The sequence below is a fragment of the Myotis nattereri genome (assembly GCF_964212035.1).
Source record: "Myotis nattereri genome assembly, chromosome: 11".
NCBI lineage: Eukaryota > Metazoa > Chordata > Mammalia > Chiroptera > Vespertilionidae > Myotis > Myotis nattereri.
In genome coordinates this window covers 18,132,583-18,156,534 of record NC_138086.1, presented here as the reverse complement: position 1 = coordinate 18,156,534, position 23,952 = coordinate 18,132,583, and positions in this window count along the sequence as shown.

Genomic DNA, 23,952 nt, shown 5'->3' with positions numbered 1-23,952 from the left:
CAGGTTCTATGGACACAGGTCCAACCACCCTAACTACTCTCACTAACTCTGGCTTCTGGGCTTCAGCTCGTGTCAGAGTTACTCTTATTCCTGAGAAAGGTGTTCAAGCAAGGAGGTAAGAAAAGTCAGGTTGACTCAGTTAGTGCCTGCTGCTATTGAAATGATGAAACAAAAAATAAGACACGATGATTTCAGAATCCCATGCAAGGAACAGGGTGACTGATGTGGGAACTCAATAACCCAGACAAGCACTTTCAGAGTACAGAAATCTAATATGGAAATCAGCAAGATTGTCCACAAGATTTACAGAGTCAAGAGATAAACTTGGGAAAAGTCATTAATCATAGCTGTGCCAGAGGAAGAACATCAATAAAGTAAAAGAAAGGGGGAAGTGATAAGAAATAGTTATAAAGCAATTTATAATTAATTCAAAGATAGAAGGGTCATGAAACACTTGACCAGGGTTTATGAGTAGGTTTCACACTTTAACTAATCAATAGCATAACACATTCCCAAAGGAATCATAATAAAGACCAAATTGGAATTCATCTTTGGTTGAAAGTCCAATAAAATCTTAGGCCCATAACCATACAAATATATTTAAGTATCACACCCAAAAAAAGCTTCATGTTATTTTTATCTAACTAATGGGGTTTTTAGTTAAATAAGAAAATGTTGGAATGAGAAAATAAATAGTTCAGTACTGGGAGGTTCTCTAACTTTCTCTAGGAAATAAAACATCAATAGCAATTCCAAAAATGTATCACCTGTTTACAATCTCCTAAATTGAGAACTGTGTCTTATTTTTCTGAAAGTATAGCTCAGTCATTAATAGCAAGTCAACTATAATAATAAAACCGTAATATGCTAATTAGACTGGACGACCTTCTGGACAAGCCGCAGCGGCGGTGGCTGAAGCAGAGGCAGCTGCCACAGTGGTGGGGGCCAAGCCCTTGCACAAATTTCATGCATCGGGCCTCTAGTTGATCTATAAAAGAAAAACATATTGCCCTAACTGGTTTGGCTCAGTGGATAGAGCTTTGGCCTACAGACTGAGGGTCCCAGGTTCGATTCCCGTCAAGGGCATGTACCTTGGTTGTGGGCACATCCCCAGTAGGGGGTGTGCAGGAGGCAGCTGATCGATGTTTCTCTCTCATCAATGTTTCTAGCTTTCTATCCCTCTCCCTTCCTCTCTGTAAAAAAAACAATAAAATATATTTAAAAAAAAAAAAAAGAAAAACATATCTATTTACTGGTCCTTAAGAACTTATCTAAGTGAAGGACAGAAAAACAATTCCTCTCTACCTCAGAGTTTTTCAGTGACACAGGAAAAACCAAAAGGTTGAGGATAAGCAATAAAGGACAACAAAAGAATTTGATTTCTGTTTTTCTGTGAATTAATTGCATCTAACACAACCAAAATGGCTGATGAAGATCTCAGGATGGACTATAGAGTATAGAGACTTTCAACACTAGGTTATTTATTTTATTTCTTCAACTACCATGGTATTGGTAGTGATTTGTGAGAAAGGAATATGCAGTGTCAGTTGGAACTCTAAGCTGTACATACTTATTAGGCACTAGAGGCCCAATGCACAAAAATTTGTGTAAGAGTAGGCCTTCCCTCCCCCTATTGCCGACACCGGCTTCCCTCCGGCACCTGGGACCCGGGCTTCCCTCCTCCCGCCACAGGCAGGCACCCGGTACCCGTGGCTGGCTTCACCTGGGCTGCCCACAGGCACCCGGAACCCCGGTTGGCTTTACCTGGGACACAGCTTTCTCAGGAAGGATGTCCGGAAGACATCCGGTCTAATTAGCATATTACCCTTTTATTAGTATAGATTATATTTTGTGGCAATTCCTCTTTGACTATACATGTCAAAATTTATGCTAACCAGACATATATTTTAATCTTTTGGGAGAAAAATACAAGTATTTTAGTGTGTAATATTTTTTTAAAACATTTTGTTTTCAAAGAATTGCAAGGATAGTAAGAGAGTTTCAGTACACCCTTCACTTTTCTATCCCTAGTGTTAACATTTTATGTAACTATGGCACATATATTTTCAAATTGTCCCCATATGCGAGTGAATATATAGTGAAAAGGAGCTTATAAACATTGGCATACTGAGCATAGATGCAGCAGCCTGCCTGGAGGCTTAAAAGTGAGTCTTCTAGGCTAAGGAACAGATTATATGAGTGAAATTTCATTAATAAGAAAAAGCATTCTAGGACCCTTGAAGGCTTTCGGTAGTGTGTAAAACGTTATTTAGGAACTGGGAACCACTTCCATATCTCATTTACCTAACTGATGAGAGATAAATGAGCTAAGCATTTAACGCACAGCCTTGAGGTATTTTTTTTGCACATGAACCGCAGTCTAACTCTACTGAAAGACAAGAGAGCCATTAACTTTCTGCTACCACAGTGCCAGAAGCAGTTACTAACCTTTCCAACCATAAATAGTTTCAGAAATAATACAGAACAATTACAAATTCCGATTTTCATCACTGACTTAGTACATTTTATAAAGCTAAGCCAGAAATCCTTTAAATGGTAATGCTTTAGTATGTGTAAACAAGATATTATTATTTATTAAAAAATGTCATTAAATCTCACTATGGTAGTGTGAAAATGATTCATTCTGCCTCACAGAAGGCCTTTTCTATGGAGCCAGCTGAGACATAAACATTCTGTAGATCGCTTTAAAAACGGGTGAAAATTCCATTTGCTGGAAGGGTGAACATCACCACCACTTGGGCAATGTTAAAATCAGACTTCACATTATTGCCAAGACTAGAATCTCCCTTGCTGGTACAAACGCTGGTGGGGGGAAAAATGTCTACATTTATAATGCAATAGAAGTAATATTAATTAGAAAATATGATAATTCTTTCTAATACTAGGGGTATGGGTTGTGTGGTAAGTTTGTATTTAGCTTTGTAACAGACTCCAAAACTGTCTTCCAAATGGCTGTACTATTTTTAATTTTCAGCATTAATATATGAGAGTTCTTTTTGTCTTACAGCCTCACCAGCAACTATTAGTGTCTATTGTTTTAAATTTTAGCTACTCTTATAGATGTATAGGAGTATCTTGTTGCCGTGTTTTGTTTTAATTTGTAACTCCCTAATGACTATGATATTGAGAAGTTTTTCATATGTCTATTTGCTATTGGTATGTCTTTTTTAATAAGGTATCTCTTTAGATCTTTTACCCTTTTCCTAAACTGGGCTGTTCATTTTCTTAGTTCTGAGTTTTAAGCATTCTTTGTATATTTTAGATACAAATCTTTTTTCAAATATGTGTATATATATATATATATATATATATATATATATATATATATATATATAGTTTTAAAATTGTGTAGTTTGAGTTGTTCAACTTTTTCTTCTCAGTATTTTGTTGGCTATTCTAGTTCTACTGCCTTTCCATATAAACTTTAGAATCAGTTTGTAAATTAGCCTGCTGGTATTTTTTCATTCAGAATGCATTGTATCTATGGAGCAAGAGGGAAGAATTGACATCTTAACAATATTGAGTCTTCCACTCTCTGAATCTATCTTTCCACTTATTTAGATCTTCTGTGATTGTTTACATCTATTGTAGTTTTTTAGGTTTTCCCTTTAGATCATATCCATATTTTCCTAGATTTATACCAAAGTACTTCCTTTGTGTGTTATTACAAATAGTATTACTTTCACTTCAAATTCCTAGTGTTCACTACTGGTATATAGGAAAGCAATTGTCTTTTGAGTGTTAACCTTGCATCCTGCAACCTTTATGTACTCAATTATTAGTCTATAGGTTATTTTTGTCAATTTTTGGTATTTTATACACAGCTAATCATGCTACCTACAAATAAAAATGGTTTTGTTTCTCTTTTTTCCAGTTTTCAAGCATTTCGTAGATTTTCTTATTGAACCAACTAGAACAAATAGGAGAGGTGAGGGTAAAAGTATTCACTCTTTTACAATTAAGCGTAACATTAGCTATTGGTATTTTGCATATTTGTTGGATAATTTCCCCTCTATTCTTAGTTTGCTGATATCCTTATCATGAATAGGTACTGGATGTTAAACATTTTTCTGCTTCAATTGATATGGTCATATAAATGTTCTTCTTTAGCCCATTTTATAAATGTGATGGATTATATCTTTGAATGTTTAATCATCCTTGAATACCTGGTGTAATGTTTTTTAATACACTGTGGAAATTGATTTGCTAATATTTGCCAATAATCTTACACCTGTGTTCATAAGAGAATTCTCAGTAACTTTTGTTTCTTATTATCTCTCGTCTGATTTGGGTATTATAGTAAGGCTGGCCTGATTGAATGTGTTAGGAACCGTTTCCTCGGATATAATTTTCTGGAAGAGATTATGAAAAAGTGCATTATTTCCTTCCTTAATCTTAGTAGAAATCAACAATGAAACTATCTGAGCCTGCTACATTCTTTTTTGAAAGGTTGTTAATTATTGATCCAATTTCTCTTATAAAAACAGGGCTATTTAGGTTATCTGTTTCTCCCTGTCTCAGTTTTGATAGGTTGTCCTTCAAAGAATTAGCCCTTTTCAGTAAAATATCAGACTTATGGGTATAGAATTGTTGGTAGCATTAATTTATTACCCATTCAATGTCTGTGGGATCTGTATTGATGCCCCCTCTTTCATTCCTGAATTTGGCAGTTTATGGGTGTGTTGTTTTTTTCTTGGTTATTCCAATTAGAGGTTTATTAATTGTATTTATCCATTAAAAGAACCAGCCTTTGCTTTTGTTGATTTTACCTATTTCCTGACATGCCTTGTAAACTTTTGTTGAAAGAAAGATATGTTATATAAGATACTGGAAATATTTTATGACTTTAGCAGCTTCTGCCTCTAATAAGCAGATCTCACTGTGACTCTCAAGATAGACCGATCCCTGTAGATTTGAGAATGTGATTTTCTCTGAAACCTTAATCCTCTGATGGCGTCAAGAAAAGTCACTGGTTTTCAGTTTTCCAAGTTTTTTTCTTATTGTAAGGACAGGAGTGATGACATCTAAGCTCTTTTCATGTTGAAGCTGAAAAAGGAAGTATTCTCTTTTTAAATGAAAATTCTTAGAACATTTGTTCTAGCCCATCTGATACCTATAATTATTTCAAAAATAAAACTCTTCATTTATTAATAAAACCACTAACAATACACATTGATCAATGTCTAAATCCTTCATTGATGAAATATATATGTATAAATAAAGGAGGCTGATAACTGGGAAGTATGACTATATAAATCATAATAGAAAATCCATGGCTTAGTTATTATTAATGATATTATTTTAAATTATTTACAAAAAGGTGAAAAGTAACACCAAAATCATTACCTATAAAAAATTGGTAAGTAGAATTTTATTAAGATGTAAAAGTTCTGTTCTGCAAATAATGCTATAAAAGAATTAAAAAACAAGACACATACTGGGAGAAGATATTTGCAAAACATGTAATCTGATAAAGAACTTGCATCTAAAATATACAGAGAACTTCTAATACTCAATAAAAAAATGTACAAAGATGTATAATTAAAAAACAAATATGTTCAAACAAAAGGTCTGCATAAGCAGCTCAACAAGAAGATATACAGATGGCAAATAAGCATATTAAAAGATTTTCAGTATGATATGCAAATTAAAACAATGAACACCACCAAATACCTATTAGAATAGCTAAAATCCAAAACACTGACAAAACTAAATTCTGGTGAGGGTAGGGAGCACCAAGAATGCTCATCCATTGATGGTGGGAATCCATGTGATACAGTCACTTGGGAAGACAGCTGGATAGTTTCTTACAAAGCTAAACATAATCTTACTGAACAATATAGCAATCTCACTCTTAGGTGTTTACCCAAATGAGCTAAAAACTTATCTTTCTCTATGGTTTATATTTTATTCATTAATCTCCCTATTACTCCAGACATTCTGAAAGACCATGGCCCTGGGGCTAATTACTTAGATGATTACTGCTGATTTTGTCTTAATTAAATAACAATGCTTTCCTTCAGATATCCTGGTACTAGCCTCATATATGTCTAGTCATCTTACACCCTGGTAAATTATTTTAAAGACATTTTTTTATTGGTTTTTAGAGAGAGAGGAAGGAAGAAGGATAGAGAAACATGGACATGAAAGCGACACATCCATCGGACTGCCTCCTGCACACCTCCTATCTGGAATTGAGCCCGCAATCCAGGCGTGTGCCCTGACAGGGAATGGAACAGGTACCTTTCCAATGAATGGGATGGCACCCAACTGAGCCACACAGGCCAGGGCAGCCCGGTAAATTTTTATAACCAATTATCTCTGTCCTGGTTTTGTATTATGTTGTCAACTTCTCACTGTTTCTCATAGTTTGATTCTTCTGAGCATCCCTATTCCTAAAGCATAATGCCAGGGATATTCTAGTGATAATCCTTGACTATCACATGCATTTAGAGTGAGGCATTAAAATTTATGATGATTTAAGCAACAATTAACAGAAAACAAATTTTATTAACTAAATCAGAGTATATTCCTTCATATTAAAGAGATAATCAAGGAAGAACTTGCAGGTTTGGCTAATTGAGTTGATCAACAATATCAAGAACTCAGTTTCCTTCTCCCTTTTCATTCTGTCCCCCTCAATGTGTTTTGTATAGATTAGCACCATTTCTAGAGAAGATATCTGATAGAAGAAGATCTATGATAGAATAATACATGTACTTTTGTTGCATGTATGATTCTTTTCCCAGTGGCCCCCAGCCAATATTGCCCCATACCTGATTGGCCATAGCCAAGTCACTAACAAACCATGTTTATTCTTAAACCAAGTCAGTCAGATAGTGGGAACACTTAAATAAACTTAGACAAAACATAATTTACTCTGAACATGGAGTAGAGGGGTGGAAAAATGAACAAAATTGGTATTTGGACAGTGTTCCAATTACTATTGATATATAATAAGTCATACCAAAATTTACTTGTTTAAAAAAACATTTTTTTTTTCATCTCTAATAATTACTCTAGGTCAGGAATTTGGGGTCAGCTAGATAATCCTGTCTCAGAATATATCCTATGATTGTAGTCAGGCAGGAATTAAAAAACTAGAACAACAAATGACTAAGCAAGCATCTCTCTCCTTCCAGGTAACCTCCCCCCACCCTACCCTCCATGGTTTCTCCACACGGACCACTTAGGGCTTCCTCAGAGCATGGCAGCCTAGGCAGCTAAAATGCTCACATCCAAGCTCAGGCTCAAAAGGTGAGTAACTCAGCTAACAAGACGGATGCTGCCCCCTTTTAATGCCAGCCTTTAAATCCTTCTGCCACACTCTCCTAGATATATGAAAGTCACAAGTCTGATCAGAATTAGGGGTAGGAGAATGAACCTGCATCTTTTTATATGGGAGTGGCAAGGTGCTAGAAAAGCATATGAGATGAGAGCTTCTATGTAGCCATCTTTGGAAAAATACCATCTGTCACAGACAAAATAGAAGAAGGAGAAACCTCTGTTGGGTATTCTGTCACAGAAATTATTCTGCTTTTTCTACGTGGATGAGTTTGGGCAAAAATTCAGGATCAGGAAATGTCTGGGCCAATGATGAACTCCTGGATTAAATGGTATTATGCATATTTGTGGAGGGAGAGAGAAGAGTAAAGGGGAAGTGACAGAGAAAGAAGAATTTTCAGAAAGGGTAATAGAAGCTATAAAGATGCCAAGTAGCTCATTTCTGTTTTTTTCTTCGCAGTGTTGTCACTGGTTGGCACTTTATGAGCCACTATCAGCACTTGTCAAATGCTTATGACCGTAGCTCTGGAGTGCCACAGATTTAACCAGCCTCTCTCTGCCCTCTGTGCTCAAGTGCTTTGCCCATTGGAGCTTCCTTCCACATTTCCAGCCCTGGGACACTGTGAGCCGTGCTGAGTGAGCCGTGAGAGCTTCTTCTCGATTCCTGACAGCGGTCACCTCAGTCCCACATGCCATTTTAAAAATGAACTAATATTGTGAAAAAATGAGATGTGGCTTGGTAAGTGAATGAAAAGAGTCAGTGGTCATATTGTAAAGAACTTATACATTATCCTTTTCTGGCCAAGATTTAAAACAAGTGTCAAGTAGGCAGTTTCATGCTCAAGTATGTGAGAAAGATGAATCAAAGAGTAGGAGATGTTACAAGAAGGCATGGTGGCTTGAAATAATGTAACAAATTTGGAAAGAAAATCTGAACTGTTAGAGCTGTGGAGGAGAGGAGAGGCATTTTGTAGTTAATATGGGCAGAATTGATGAGTGACTTGGTTGCTAAATGATATGGTGCTGAAGGAAGGCATATCAAGGGCATCAGAATTTCTAAGCTGGGAGGTTTTCATTTATAGATATAAAAGCCTAAGATACAAAGTGTCCCCTAGGGAGTTTGACCAACCAGGAGTTCAGTTGCTTGCTATGACGTGCGCTGACCACCAAGGAGTGGCCCGAAGCCAAGGAAGGCCCTGGCCAGCCGCCAGCAAACTTTAGGGACTCCACCCATGCATGAATTTCGTGCACTGAGCCTCTAGTTAATAATAAAGAGACTGAATTGATTTAAATGGTGATGGGCATAGACTTGACTTGGGGTGGTGGACACACAATACAGTGTACAGATGATGTGTTGTGGAATTGTGCACCTGAAACCTGTATAATTTTGTTAACTGATGTCACCAAAAAAGTTAAATAAAAATGAAACAAATTTAAATAGGAACTATGGGCAGCTTTAGAGATTAATTTAATTTGGCCTTCTATATTTTGCTTAGTTGTGAATATCTATTCATGTTCATAAAATTTGCAGAGATGAATAATATCACCCACAAAAGCAAGTCTGATGGGTTAAGATCAAAGATAGAATCATGGGATTTACCAATAGTTATGAATACGGAGGAAAGCCAGAAGAGAATAATAATACGCTAAAGGGGGAGGGGGGGCAGAAATAATATACTATAGAAAAAGGAGAAAAGCATGATCAATATTATTATGCTATAGAATAGTCAAATTAAAAAGAAGACAGTGACTGGAGTTGATGATTACAAGTGCAGTTTTATCTTATTAAAGTAAAAACATCAGATCTAAATGAGTTTAGTAACAAACAGGACATAAAAGAACTAGTATCTTTGTAGACTCTTTTACAAAATTGGTTTGTAGAGGGGAGAAAGTGAGAGCACCTGTTTGCAAGGACGAAGCATTGGTGAAGTCACTGCGTTAGAGTGTGTTGACGACATGTTTGTAAATTGCAGGTAGGAGTGATATTGTTAGAACAGGTGGAACAGGTGAACTTGGACTGAAGAAAGGTCAGCTCCTCCTCTGAGGAAAAGGGTTGGGAGTGATAAAGACTGCGGGAGGAGAAGACAGATGGTCTATAAATGGTTTGATGAGGATGATCGACATAGAGGGTTTAAGAAACTTGAAGGGAATGTAGCATATCCACTGGGCGATAAATAATTTAAACCAACACTAAACCTCGCATGACCAGTTAAAGCTGGAGCCGGATTGAAAGAAATAGAACCTAGCAACTGAAAGTCATGCAAGGAAACCACTATTTACTGTAACCTTTCAAATAATGGCAAAGGGTAAGAAGCATTCTCATTGCTCTGGAAAATCTTTAAAATGTTTTCATTTCTGTCATTATCAATATCCTACAGGAGTGAATGACAACTGATTCCCTTAAAATCTCCCTCCTCACTATGACTCTTAACCCCTATGTTTTTATTTTTTGCCTTTGAGCCACTAGTCTTCCCATCCTCTCTTGATTAAGTAAAATCCTTTGCAGATACTAAATTTATATATCTTACTCTCCACTTGTCCTAAATTCATAAAGCTCTATTTGAGGGTACTTCTATTTGTTATCTTAAAACTGCATCATAAAACCCTAAAGAAACAGAGAACACAAAGGGAATACTGCTCCCTAGATGTGGGTGGGGTGGAGAATCTCAATAGAAAACAATCGTAATCTTCTTGAACATACCGGAAGGAAGAAAAATGAAAATACTCAAAGGTAAGTGTTTTTCCCTCATCACAGATGAGAAAGGAAGCCAACATTGCAAACAACCTGTTTATAGCTTTCTGCTAGAGTTGCTGAAATATTGATGATCCTTCAAGGGTAATTCAAAGACAATATTGTTCATAATGTGAGCACATGTGTTCCTAGAATTATTACTAAAGTATTAAATCATATTAAATTCTCATGTATTGCCTCATAAGTCCTACCTTTTACCATAAGTATATGTGGATGGTGGAATGTTTAACCTCATAAGGGTATTTGTGAAATTATATTAGTCTCTATAGTAATAATAGCTTCCTAAGTGTGTGATGTGTGGCAGACTCTTCTAAGCTTTTACTCTTCACAACAGCCCTATGTAGTATGCACTACTTTTATTACTTTTTACAGATGAGAAAATAAAACCATAAAAGTAAATGAGAAGAAATGAAGACCAAGTACCATCTACCTAGATTGATGATACAGGAGCCTGATAGAATAATACCCCCCTGAAAGATGATCATGCCCTAATCCCCACAGTGTGTGAAAATATCACCTTTCATGTTAAAAGAAACTTTGCACATGTGACTAAGTTTAAGGGTCTTGAGATGGGGAGATAATTCTGGGTTTTCTAGGTGAGCTCAACGTAATCAAAAGAGTCCCTATAAGAGGGAGAGAGGAGGAGCGTGAGAGTCACAGAAGGAAAAGTGGTTATTGAAGCAGAGGTGAGTGAAATACAACCAGAAACCAAGAAATGTGGGCATCCCCTAGAAGCTAGGAAGGGCAAGGTGTGCGTTCTTCCTTGGAGGAATGGAGCTCTGCTGACAACACTTTGATGCTAGCCCATAAAATCCATTTCATGTATCTGACCTCTAGAACTATCCTATATAATAAAAGGCTAATATGCAAATCGACCAAACAGAATGACCACTTACTATGACGTGCACTGACCACCAGGGGCCAGACGCTCAAAGCAGGAGCTGCCCCCTGGTTGGTAGTACACTCCCACAGGATAGCACTGCTCAGCCAAAAGCCTGACGGGCTGAAGGCTGGCAAGCGCAGTGAAGGCAGCTCTAATGATGTCTGACTGCCATCAGTTGGACAGCCCCTGAGGGCTCCCAGACTGCAAGAGGGCACAGGCAGGGCTGAGGGAACGCACCCCCCGCCCCCCGTGCACAATTTTGTGCACCGAGCCTCTAGTAACATAATAAATTTGTGTTGTTTTAAACCACTAAGTTCTTATTAACTTGTTGTAGCAGCAATGGAAAACTTAACACTAGAAAAGACAAGAGGAATACTGAAAAGAGTGAAGTCTTTGAGTCGCTGTGAGGGAATGGAAAACAGACTAAGAGAATGGCTTTTTTTTTCTTCTTTGTTTTTGGGGGACAGATTTTTTCTTACATTTGATTCTTATTAATTATATATATGAGCTCAATAACTATTTGATGAGATACAAAAGGCTAAAAATGTCCCCCAAATTATAGACCTCTGTAGTGTGAAAAACTACATAAATTTCTAACTTGTATTCTCACCTTGCTTTGTCTATCCTATCCTTTCTAAAACCTTGCTTCTACCAACATGATCGATGAAAAGACTAAAGGAATGTTTGTGAAAATAGGGCAGAAGAACATGCAGACAAGTAAGAAAAAGGAGAGAAGGGCACCACCCACATGCCCGAGATAACAAGTGAAGGCTGAAAGGTGTAGTGCTGAGAACAGCCAGTTGAGGGAAGGCCAGCCCACCTGCCATTGGTCTCGTGTGCAGGAAGGCTGATCCTGCTCAGCATGTGGAACCAGAAGAAAGCACTAGTCTAGTATCTAGTGTGTCTGGGCCAGAGTGAGTGAGGTTGCTGATAGAGGTCCTGTTGGCGCTTCTTGTGAAGACCATCTAGAGAAGGAAGCTGCAAGTGCGCCTTTTATACACGAGGAAAGACAGTGCTCTATAGCCCCCTCTGATGGCCGCCACGCCAGCGAAATCACCGTGACCATTCACACCTAGCTCGGTGATGACATAATAACAAGTAAAGATAACTTTAGACACAGATCATAAGAGGCTCATTTCCTTTTTCCTGTGGTTGGTACCTGGGTGGTTGAATGAAGCCCACCATGCATGTAGACTTTCTTGTCTTCTCTCTCTAAGGTATAAAGAAATATCCATTATATGTTTGTATAGGCACAAAAGTTACAATTTTTTTTTTCTCTTTCCATATTTTTCCGTGAGCAGTTAGGATGATCTTTGTAAAATGCAAAACTCATCATGATATTTCTATGCTGAAAGCACTTAAGAGGCTTCTTATGGCCCTCAAGCTAGACTGCCTATTACAGAGACCTCATCATCTGGCTTCTGCCTATATCTCCAGCATCAAAAGTCCCCTCACACGTTATGCACTAGTAACATGGGACAACATCTACGTCTCCTAAAGTTCAGTGTTCTCTTACCTCAGGGCCTTTGCACATACAGTGTTTCTCTCTGTTTAGGATTCTCTGCCTCTCCCATCCTCCAGGTTTCCAGCCTCGTACACTTTATAAATGCAGTGAGACTGGTCTGCATGCATTTCAAGTCTCAGCTGAGAAGTCACTTCCTCCTGAAGGTCTTCTCCGACCCACCACAAAGGAAAAGGTGCTGTGTCCCCTACGTGGCCCACAGCACTCGGCACTATCTCATCATGGCGTTCCAGTCCACATTTTGGAAGTGCAGGAAAATATAAGTAACAAAATTCCTCTTCGGAAGAGCATGATTTTTGGACAAGTAAATACCATGATAAACTATGCAGAGTGAGTTCCAGGAAATGAAAATGACCCATACACTGTCCTACAGGAATCTATGATTTTTTTTTTTTTTAAAAAATGTATTTTGTTACACTCGGAGGGAGAAGAGAGGAAAATTTAAGGAAAAAGAAAACCAAAGAGGGAGTGCAGTTGGATGACCCCAACATGTCATATATTGCATGTCCATGCCTTCATATGTGTCTGATAGTTATCTCTGAATAAAGTCATTCTTGGTCATTTATATTCTCTTTTTTCTCCTTTCTAGCTTTTAAAGATATCTAAAATATTTTTTACTTTTGGCATTTAAGACAAGATTGCTAGTTTATTCATTCAGCGAACACATGTTGAACATTGACTAAGTGCCAGGCACTTTTCAAAGCGATGGGAACAAAACAGTGAACAAGACAGATGAGGTCCCTGCTTTCAAGGAGCTCACATTCTGGGAAGAGATGTAGAAAAATAAGTAAGACAATATCGATAGTGAGAAATAATAAGTAATATAACAAGGCAATATGTGGTAGTTGCCTGAAAGGGTAGGTAGCACCAAACCCTATGTTTTTTCCTATACATTCATTCCTATGATCAAGTTTAATCAGGCACACGAAGAGATTAACAATAGTAATTGATAATAAAAGAGAGCAATTACAAAATACTATGATAAGAGCTATGTGAACACGACATTATTAAGTTAAATAAAGGTTCCTGGAACCCAAGGGCTGTGATCCCAGGACAGTGAGTCTGATAACCAAAAGGGCTACGACGTGACCAGCCGCTGGGTGGGGAACTTGTACAGGGTGACACTCTGGACAAAGGGATGATTCCGATCCGGGCGTGACAAAGCAGATGGTGTGAGATTTCATCCCACGCCTCAGAATGGCGCATCATTTACAACTTATGACTTGTTTATTTCTGGAATTTCCTATTTAACATTTTTAGACCATGGCTGACCACAAGTCAGTGAAACTGCAGAAAGGGAACCACGGGGAAGGGGTGAATACTGTACCGAAAAATGAATGAGAGGTCGGGAAGGCTCTCTCAGTGACAAACAGGCGATATTCCTGTGAAGATATAACGAAGGGCTTTCCAAGCAGTGGGAACAGCTACTGCCAAGTCCTGACGGTGCAAAGGTCTTGGAAAGTTACAGACATAGAATAAATATCAGTGATGACTGAGGAAGACAGGTATTTGAGATAGGAAGTATAGTTATGTGGGGACCCATTTAATTAAGGTCTTAGAGTCCAGATTGATGAATCTAGAGTCTATTCTCTGTGTACTGATAGTAAAGTTAACGTAAGTGTTTTCCAATTTTACTAAGTATTTTTCTGAAATACTATTTTAATGGATCTCATTATTGTGTCATATGGATGTGCTAAGATTCAATTAATCATTCCCTTATTGTTGGACATTTAGGTTATAAGGCCTGGCCGAAATCCAATTTGAATCAATTAGTGGAAACAGAATGGATCCACCTCTTCACCACTTCAATCAAATGCCAGTTAGTAGCAATTAGTATTCACTGAAGACAATATACGACACTGGAAATTACAATCAGGTAAGACATGTGCATTATTGTCTCTGGCATAACTTATTTTGACATGTGTGGAAAAGAATAGAATCTTAATCTAATATCATGGCATGTTTTTAACTGCCTCTGGAGAGCTCTTTCAGATTTAATAAGTGGCTATGCTGGTATAAATAATGACAATTAAAAAAGCTTTACATTTGAAATAAATATCCACTTCACAAAAGATATTCAAGATGTATTATAGTAAACATGGCATATATGTATTTTAAAAGAATAACAGAGAAGACTTTTATATTTGAAGTGGGACCAACCATCCTATAAAAGGGAAAATTACATTAATATGACTTGTGTCCACCATGGCCAAGGACCCTATCCTGCCTACCCCATCCAGAGCAGTAAGATTTGATTGCATCCATAGAACCTGCCAACTCCAGTCCTGCCTTCACCAGGATCCCCCAGAGCACAGCCCTTAACACATTTAGTGCCATTAGCCCTTGATAATTGGGCAGAGTCTATGGATGCCTTCTCAGAATATTGACTTTAGCGAATAAATTTAAATGTATAAGACTGTAAAGAAAACCAGTTATATCAAAATGTAGTGTGATCCATCGTCTTTGAACTCAGAAGAGGTCGAGATGATCAGCCCTCCATGAATGATTTCTAAGTTGTAGTACAGACTTCTCTGACCCTCAGTTACACACACACATACACACACAGAGTGAGCAAAAGTAGGTTTACAGTTGTGAATATGCAAAACACAAGATTTATTCTTATGTTATTATCTGTTAATTATTATGTTACTAGAAGCCCGCTGCACGAAGATTCACGCAATAGGCCTTCCTTCCCCTGGCTGCTGGCACTGGTTTTCCTCTGGCACCCAGGACCCAGGCCTTTGTTCCAGCACAGCAGAGAAGCCTAGCCTCTTCAGTCTTCAGTCTTCAGTCTTCAGTCGTCACTCTGGCCGGAGCCTTCAGTCTTTGCTCTGTGCCTATGTATGCAAACTAACCGTCACCTTTGTTGGGTTAATTTGCATACTCATCCTGATTGGCTGGTGGATGTAGCAGAGTGACACCAATTTGCATGTTTCTCTTTTATTAGTGTGGATTTTTCCATATGAACAACTATAAACCTACTTTTGCCTTACCTGCTAGGGTGACTATACTCAAAAGCAATGCAAACTTAGTAGAAATATTTACAAAAAAATCAGTAATATTTTACTACACTTAGGTTGACTTTCAATGTATTGTAGAAAATAAAGAGAGAAGGCTATAAGTACTGCTAGACTGAGCTTTTGTTTGTGTGTGTAATCAACATTAATTTACCATAAAAGTTTTAGTGAATTTACTCTAAATATGTATGGACAAAAATTATAAATTTTGACTTCAAGCTTCTATTTCCATTGGTAGAATAGCCATTTTGCATGGGTATAATTTAATTTATGTGTATTCCCAAACCAATTCCAAGTACATATTTGCTTGGTAGATTTCTTAATTTAGTGCAAAATCTCTTAAATTTTTTTTTACCTATCAATGGACACTTAGGTTGCTTCCATATCCTGGCTATTGTAAATACTGCTGCAATGAACTATGGTAAGGGCATATATGTCTTTTCAAATTAGCGTTTCATTGTCTTCAGATCAGCAGCCAGAAATGGAATTCTTTGTCTCTTGTTATCGCCTTTGTTTAAAAAGTCTATTTTGTCTGGTATAAGAATTGCTATCCCAGCCTTTTGCTCATTTGTTTGTTTCCATTTTTGTGAAATATCTTTTTCCATCCCTTTACTTTCAGTCTCTGTGTTTTTCAGTCTGAAGTGAGTCTCATGTAGGCAGCACATGGAAAGGTCTTGTTTGTATAATCCATTCAGCCACCATATGTCTGTTGAAGGGAGCACTCTGTCCTTTTACATTTAAAGTAATTGTTAGGAATGTGCTAATTGCCATTTTGTTTTCATACTATCTTTATAAATGGTTGATCTACTATCTTTACTATATGTTTGCCTTTACTTGTGAGATTTTTTTTCTTTTATATATTTTCTTATGTCAGGTTTTGACCTTTCCTATTCCATTTAAAGAATTCCCTTTAATATTTCTTGTAATGCTTTTGCTTGTCTGGGAAAATATTGATCTCTCCTTCAATTCTGAATGATAATCTTGCTGGGTAGAGTATTATTAGTTGCAGGTTTATCCCTTTCATCGTGTTAAATATATGGTGCCACTCCCTCCTTCTGGCCTGCAATGTTTGTATGTTGTCTATATTTTAATTAAAAAGAGATTTACATTCCAGAATAAAAATATTTAAAAAGCTTTGCTCTACCAAAGTTGGTAAAATAGTTGTATTATTCATGTCAAATTTTAACTAAAATTTCAATAACATGTTAGATGTTTCCTTTTTTAAAAATAAACTTACAGGGCCCCAGTGTCTCTTGCTAAATGAATAATAAAAAGAAACATTTGATGGCATTAAATTTTTAAAAACAGAAACAAATTTTAAACATTTTTGAAGCACTTCTTCTAATAGAGCCAAGGCACTAACAGCTATCACTTCATTCTTCATGATGTATAAGAAAAGTAGAATTCAGTCAAGTGTGTTAATTTAGAAATCATTTGATTTATGTGAAAAGTCATGCTTTACAAATTATATATATATATATGAAAATATATCAATGCACCCTCTGCAGCATTGTCTTCTTAAATAAACAAAAATATTTAATTAAGTTTGAGACTATTACAATGACTAGAAATAAGATATCTTACCACACCCTTGCTGTTTATAATTACAACTATTTATAAAAATACTTGGTTAGAAAATGAAAAATCTGAGACAAATATTAAACTAGGTAAATGCCAGGACAATAGAAATGTCCCAGGCAAACCGGCATGTGCACTCTACCATATTAAGCATCACATTATACTTGCTCATTTACATGTAATATGGTGGAATTTAGAGTAGCGTGCTTTCAATATCTTAATTTAATTTTGCAAGATGTGTAGACAGCATTATACACTTAATCTAAAAGGGTTAGAATAATTTACATGAAGCAGTGAAGAGGATTTTACAAGCTTTAAAACTATGATTATAAATTACGTACTGGAAAATGAAATATTGGATGCTTTTATTCAATAAATGAAGCATATTAAAAATTCTGTGAATTTCATGAATCTACAGTTGTCATAATATTTCATTTTATGTTTCTTTTCTCTGAATAAAATGACAAAGTGCTATTGCTAAATATTGGTTTTCACTTAAGTGCCTCATTTTCCTCATGCTAAACATGATGAACTATGATTTTTCTCATTGATTTCTTTTCATATGAAAGTCAGTGTATAATTATTTCTTAACATGGGAGCTATAATTTAAGTAAGTTTTGAAACATCATAAGGACTCTTGCTGCAAATCATATTCCTTCTTGGTCTTTACCTGCTGTGCACCAGCTTCAAAATGAATTTCATAATATATGACTTGGATTAAGGAATATACTTTACTGGTAAAGCTTTCACAGGGCCAAGGTCAACAAGCAAGTTTTCAGAAGCCCTGGTCCTCCCATCATTCCACAGAGAGGTGTGCAGAAGCACTGAGCCCTCCCCACTATGAGTCTTCTTTTGATACATGACAAGCGTGGGAAAACAGATTCATCATTGAGGGAATAGACAAACTGCTGAATTTGGGGGGCCATTTATTTGTAAAGGTGTTCTGGAAATACTAGTTCTTCCAAACCTGGATATTTCAAATCTTGGGCAATCTTCTTGATAGGGCAGGAAGCCCTAGTCTGATAGAAATATAAACTTTCATGAAGGGAACTCGGGTCACAGCTAGCTAATGTACAAGCAACACAGGATTAGCAATTCTGTTTGTGGTACCACAAGTCTTGTAAAGACTTATTGTGGAAAGTATCTTTTTTACTTATGTATATACTACTAGAGGCCTGGTGCACAAAAATTTGTGCACTCGGGGGGAGCATCCCTCAGCCCTGCTGTACCCTCTCGCAGTCTGACACCCCTCAAGGGATGACCACCTGCTGGCTTAGGCCCGCTCCAGGGAGATTGGGGCTAAGCTGGCAGTTAGACATCCCTCTGGCAGCCCAGGAGCCTCGGGGGATGTCCACTTGCCAGCGGGAAGCAGGCCTAAGCTGCAGTCGGACATCCTTAGCACTGCTGAGGAGGCGGGAAAGGCTCCCACCACCACTGCTGTACTGGCAGCCATCAGCCTTGCTGGTGGTTGAGCAGAGCTCCCCCTGTGGGAGTGCACTGACCACCAGGGGGCAGCTCCTGCATTGAGCATCTTCCCCCTGGTGATCAGTGTGTGTCATAGTGACCAGTCATTCCCAGTCATTCTGCTGTTAGGGTCAATTTGCATATTACCCTTTTATTATATAGGATAGAGGCCTGGTGCATGGGTGTGGGTCAGCTGGTTTGCCCTGAAGGGTATCCCGGATCAGGGTGGGGGTCCCGCTGGGGTGCCTGGCCAGCCTGGGTGAGGGGCTGGTGGCTGTTTGCAGGCTGGCCAAGCCCCCCAGCAGGGACCCTCACCCCATGAGGGTGTGGCCATCCTGGGTGGGGGACTGATGGCTGTTTTCAGGCTGGCTACAGCCACTTCAGGGTGGGGGTCCCCCTGGGGTGCCTGGCCAGCCTGGGTGAGGGGCTGGTGGCTGTTTGCAGGCTGGCCACAGACCCTTCAGGGTAGGGGTCCCCCCTGGGGTGCCTGGCCAGCCTGGGTGAGGGGCTGAGGGCTGTTTTCAGGCTGGTCACAGTCCCCAGCCACCCAAGCTCCCAGTGGAGGCTGGCTGGAAGCAGGTATCTGGGATTTATTTATCTTCTATAATTGAAACTTTGTTGCCTTGAGCAGAGGCTTCAGCCAGCCAGGGCAGATGGGAAGCTTGGCTTCCTCCATCACTGGGGCAACCAAGCCTCCTGCTTGCTCCAGCTTCATTGCTGCCGGCCACCATCTTGGTTGGGTTAATTTGCATATAGTCACTCTGATTGGCTGGTGGGCATGGCTTGGAACATAGCAGAGGTGCGATCAATTTGCAAGTTTCTCTTTTATTAGATTAGACTAGAGGCCTGATGCATGAAATTTGTGCAAGGGGCTCGGGCCTCACAGCCTCAGCCAGCCCTCTCAGCCCTGGCTTTGTCCAGAAGGTCATCTGGAAGGATGTCTGGAAGCTCATTCTGCTGTTCGGTCTAATTAGCATATTAGCTCTTTATTATATAGGATAACCATGATAATACTCTCTCATGCAAATGGTCATTTATAATTAACAGTTGTGCATGGCAAATTTCCCTAGACTATATAAAAATGTTTCCATTTTAAGCTTCATATTTTTAAGCATAATAAAGTCACCTGTTGACAATCTTAACTGTCATAACCATTTTTGGACTTAATATCATGGACCTGAAAGAAGAGAGCTTTAAAGCTGAAGTCCAGCCCTAACCTGTTTGGCTCAGGGGCTAGAGCATTGGCCTGCAGACTCAAGGGTCCCAGGTTCGATTCTGGTCAAGGGCATGTACCTTGGATGTGGGCACATTCCCAGTAGCAGGTGAGCAGGAGGCAGCTGAGCTATGTTTCTCTCTCATTGATGTTTCTAACTCTCTATCCCTCTCCCTTCTTCTCTGTAAAAAAATCAATAAAATATATTAAAAAAAAAAAAAAAAGCTGAAGTCCATACTTGGCTTTTGTAAGCAGGGTATATGTTTGATTGTCTTAAACCAAAGAAAAATTGCAAATTTTTTCTATATAAAAGTTACAGTTTTCACTTTGGGAATATATAGAATTGGAGTCTCACTGCCTATCCTTCTTGAGCAATTGAATATTAAATTTAATGGAGTCAAAATAGGCGAATAAAAGTTGATTTTGATTATAAAGGGCTGAATTGGAAAGCAGCAAAATTGTATCAACAGGTAATTCAGTTCTTCAATACACATAGAGAGGATGTTATCATATTGTAAATTCTTTAGAGTCTCTGAATTGTTATTGCTTATTATGCTATTCATTTTCTATTCAATGTTACCACAAATTCATCATATTCTCTAATTTAGAGTACGCAAAGTACTATTTGGAGGAAGTATGAGGGCACATAAACCACCAGAAGCATGCTAGGCTTCTTTTCTGGTTTCTCTGAAACATCTTTTTGCTTTAAAATAAAAGGCGGTTACTCATATGAGCTTAAAAAAAATGTAGGAGGACAAATAGTAAAAATTTCAAAATGTCAGGAAAACAAGGTATCATATAACACAAAGTATAGACAGGCTCTATTTCCACGTATTCTATTTCTATCACTTAAATTTCATGTAATCAAGGACAGATAACATAACCTACCTAGCCTCAGTTTTTATATCTGTAGATTGGAGATAAGAAGTTTATCTCAAGGCTAGAAATAATAGAAAATATTATGCCTCACCACAATAATTTCAAGAGCATCTCCCTGAATTGAAAGTTTATCAATACATTATTTATCACTGGTTTTATCAAATAGATTTTATATTTCCTTAGCTCAACAGTTTTAATAGTTAATAAATAAAAGAGTTCCATATTTAAATAACTGAGGAAAAGCTTAGTTAAATGTGAATATGATTCTTTATGGCAGGCTTTCATAATGTGCCAGTCCAAAAGCTGAAGAGGGTAAGGTCAGTATGCACTGACTGTCAAATATTAGGCCTGCTCCCCCCCACACTTTTATTTTAAAGTGAGCTTCGCAGGGCTAGTTTCTCTTAGCATACTTTGGGAAGCACTCATCAAATTATTTTTAAAGGAATCCCATTTTTATTGCCAAGTGTTGCAAAGCTTATACAATCAGTTAGAAAAACAACATTTTATTTCCAGTTAATTGCCATCTACTCTTTAGAGCTAAGCCACAGAAAATACACACTCACAGGCATACTTGGTTGTATTTTCCAAAATTACTTCTGAGTTGATTTTTTTTTAAATAAGGAAAGACTACTTGTGTGTTTTTCAGAGAACATACTGGTAAACCCATCTGAAACAGATTTTGTTGGCTTCCATATTGTCACATTTGCGGGATGTTGTCAGTATGCACATAAGTCCAACTGCTGACCACAAAGGAGGTCTTTCACTTAGTGAAGTGAAAATATTCAAGAACCAGGAACAAGGGGTCCCTCTGGTTGTGCTGAGCATTCACTGAGCATCATGTGATGGGATCAGACACACTGCCTATGCTTAGACTTGATACATCAAAAACAGAGGCTTCAAGTGCACATAATGCATGATTCGCCACATATTTAAAGGCACTTCCACAGACACTGGGGGGTGAGGGCATGTGCTGGGGGGTTGGGGTGGCCAGGGAAAGGTCAACGTGGAAAAAAAGAGATATGTGTAATACTATATATAATACTTTAAACAATAAAGAATTTTTTAAAAAATTTATTTTAGGTAAAATAAAATTTAGGTAAACTAAAAACAATAATCTATATATATAAAAGCCTAATGTGATAAGTGTCTGACTGTTTGACTGTTCGACCAGTTGCTATAACGTGCACTGACCACCAGGGGGCAGACGCTCTGACCAGCAGGTTAGCTTGCTGCTGGGGTCTGCTGATCGGGACTGACAAGCCCTTGAGCCAACCTCCTAGCCTCTAAAATATTTCTTCTAATTAATTTCCTTTCAATGTGCACGAATTCATGCACTGGGCCTCTAGTAATAATAATAATAAAGGCACTTTGAGACAGTGACACAAAGATAAAAACCATTTTTTAGACAATACCCAACAGTGCCCATAGGTAACAGATTATATTAGTTTTCTATTGCAGTTGGAACAAATTGCCACCAACTCGGTGGCTTTAAACAGTACAAATGTATTATTTCACAGATTAGAAGTCTGAAATGGGTTTTATGGGCTTTGACTCAAGGTGTCAGCAGGGCTGAATTCCTTCTGGAGGCTCCCAGGGGAAAAAACAGTTTTCCTGCCTTTTGGGGCTTTTGGAGGCTGCCTTCGTTCCTTAACTCATGGCTCCCTTCCATTTTCAACAGAAGCCAGCAAATAAATCACACTGACTCTGCTTCTCTGCTTACACCTCTACCTGTCTCTGCCTCTCCTGCATTCCTTTACAGGAGCCTTTGTGATGATACTGGGCCCATCCCCATAAATGAGAATAATCTTTCCTTTCTTTCTTTCTTTCTTTCTTTCTTTCTTTCTTTCTTTCTTTCTTTCTTTTTTTTCTTTCTTTCTTTTATTGTCCAAGTTTTACATATGTCTCCTTTTTCCCCAATTGACTCCCCTTCCCCAGCCATTCCCACCCCAGGCAAGCCCCCACCGCCCCAATGCCTATGTCCATTGGTTATGCTTATATGCATGCATACAAGTCCTCTAGTTGCTCTCTAACCACCCCACCTCCCCTAACATTTGTCTCTGGATCTATTCTTGTTTGAGAATAATCTTTTCATCTTAGATCTTAACTAATCCCATCTGCCAAGTCCTTTCTGCCAGGTAAGGTAATATATCCACAGGTTCCAAGGATGAAGACGTGGACATCTCTGGAAGGCCACTTTTCCACCTACCACAGCACCCCTTTTGTTCACTCTCAGGAAAAAAAAAATACAATGGAAACCTTTCTTTGAGTTAGCAATCATACTTCTCCATTTCCTGTATATAAACTGTAATGATTTAGATTTTCAGAGTACTGAGAGAATTACGTGCCAGATCACTGGATAATATAAATAGCAGCAGCATCTGAGTTAAGAAATAGAGGACATTATTGTAGAGTTTTTATTGCATAGACACAGTGATTTTTCTCTCACAGCTACTATATTCATCAACTCAACTTTATCCCTTTGTTTTTCTAAACAAGAAAATGTTTCATAAATCATATACATCTGTCATTGTATTTGTTGCTGTAAGAGTCATCATGTGTAAAGAACAAGTGTTTAGAGTTCAAAGTGATGTATCCTTTCTTGTTAATAACTGCTCTTTGCCTGATAGTTTCTCACCTCGCAGCAAAATTTTGAAGGTTGTTATGCTCTCCAATGAGCTTTACAATAAATCCAAAGAGATTTACCACCAGAAAAAGCTTCTGTTTGTTTGATAATTCACTGAATTCATTCTTCACATTAGATAAATGCTATTTGACCATGTGAGATCCAATAAAAGCCAACGCCAATTCTGTTACATTCCTCCTCCGCTGCATCTGTGCATGGGCCATTACACACCTTCAGCATTTTCTGTGTGCTGAACATTAGGTCTAGACCTGGTTCAGCTAAATCAGTTTTTAATGTATGTAGTTCAGTTACAGAATTTTACTGCTAATTGCTGCATAATGTGACTCAAGTATTTAGTTATTCAACAAAGATTTTTTAAAAATAACTCTGCTCAACCTGAGAACAATTGCTTTTTTTTTATGCCCTCATTATGGCTTTATGTCTCACTTTGCTTAGATTCTGAATTCCTATCAGTTTACATAAATCACAGATACAGATACAGTAGGGCCCTCTCACAGTCAATGTGATCGGCAAACTTGTGCTACGGAAGAATATTGGGCACTATAATGCAACACCCTGTGTAATATGTTCTGGGGGACATCAATGGAGGAGAAATACATATGAGATTCTTTTCATATTTTAGTCAGTAAATTATTTTGCTGAGAATCTAGATCTTTCTTATTACTCTGAATTCCACTCTTAATTGCATTTTAAAA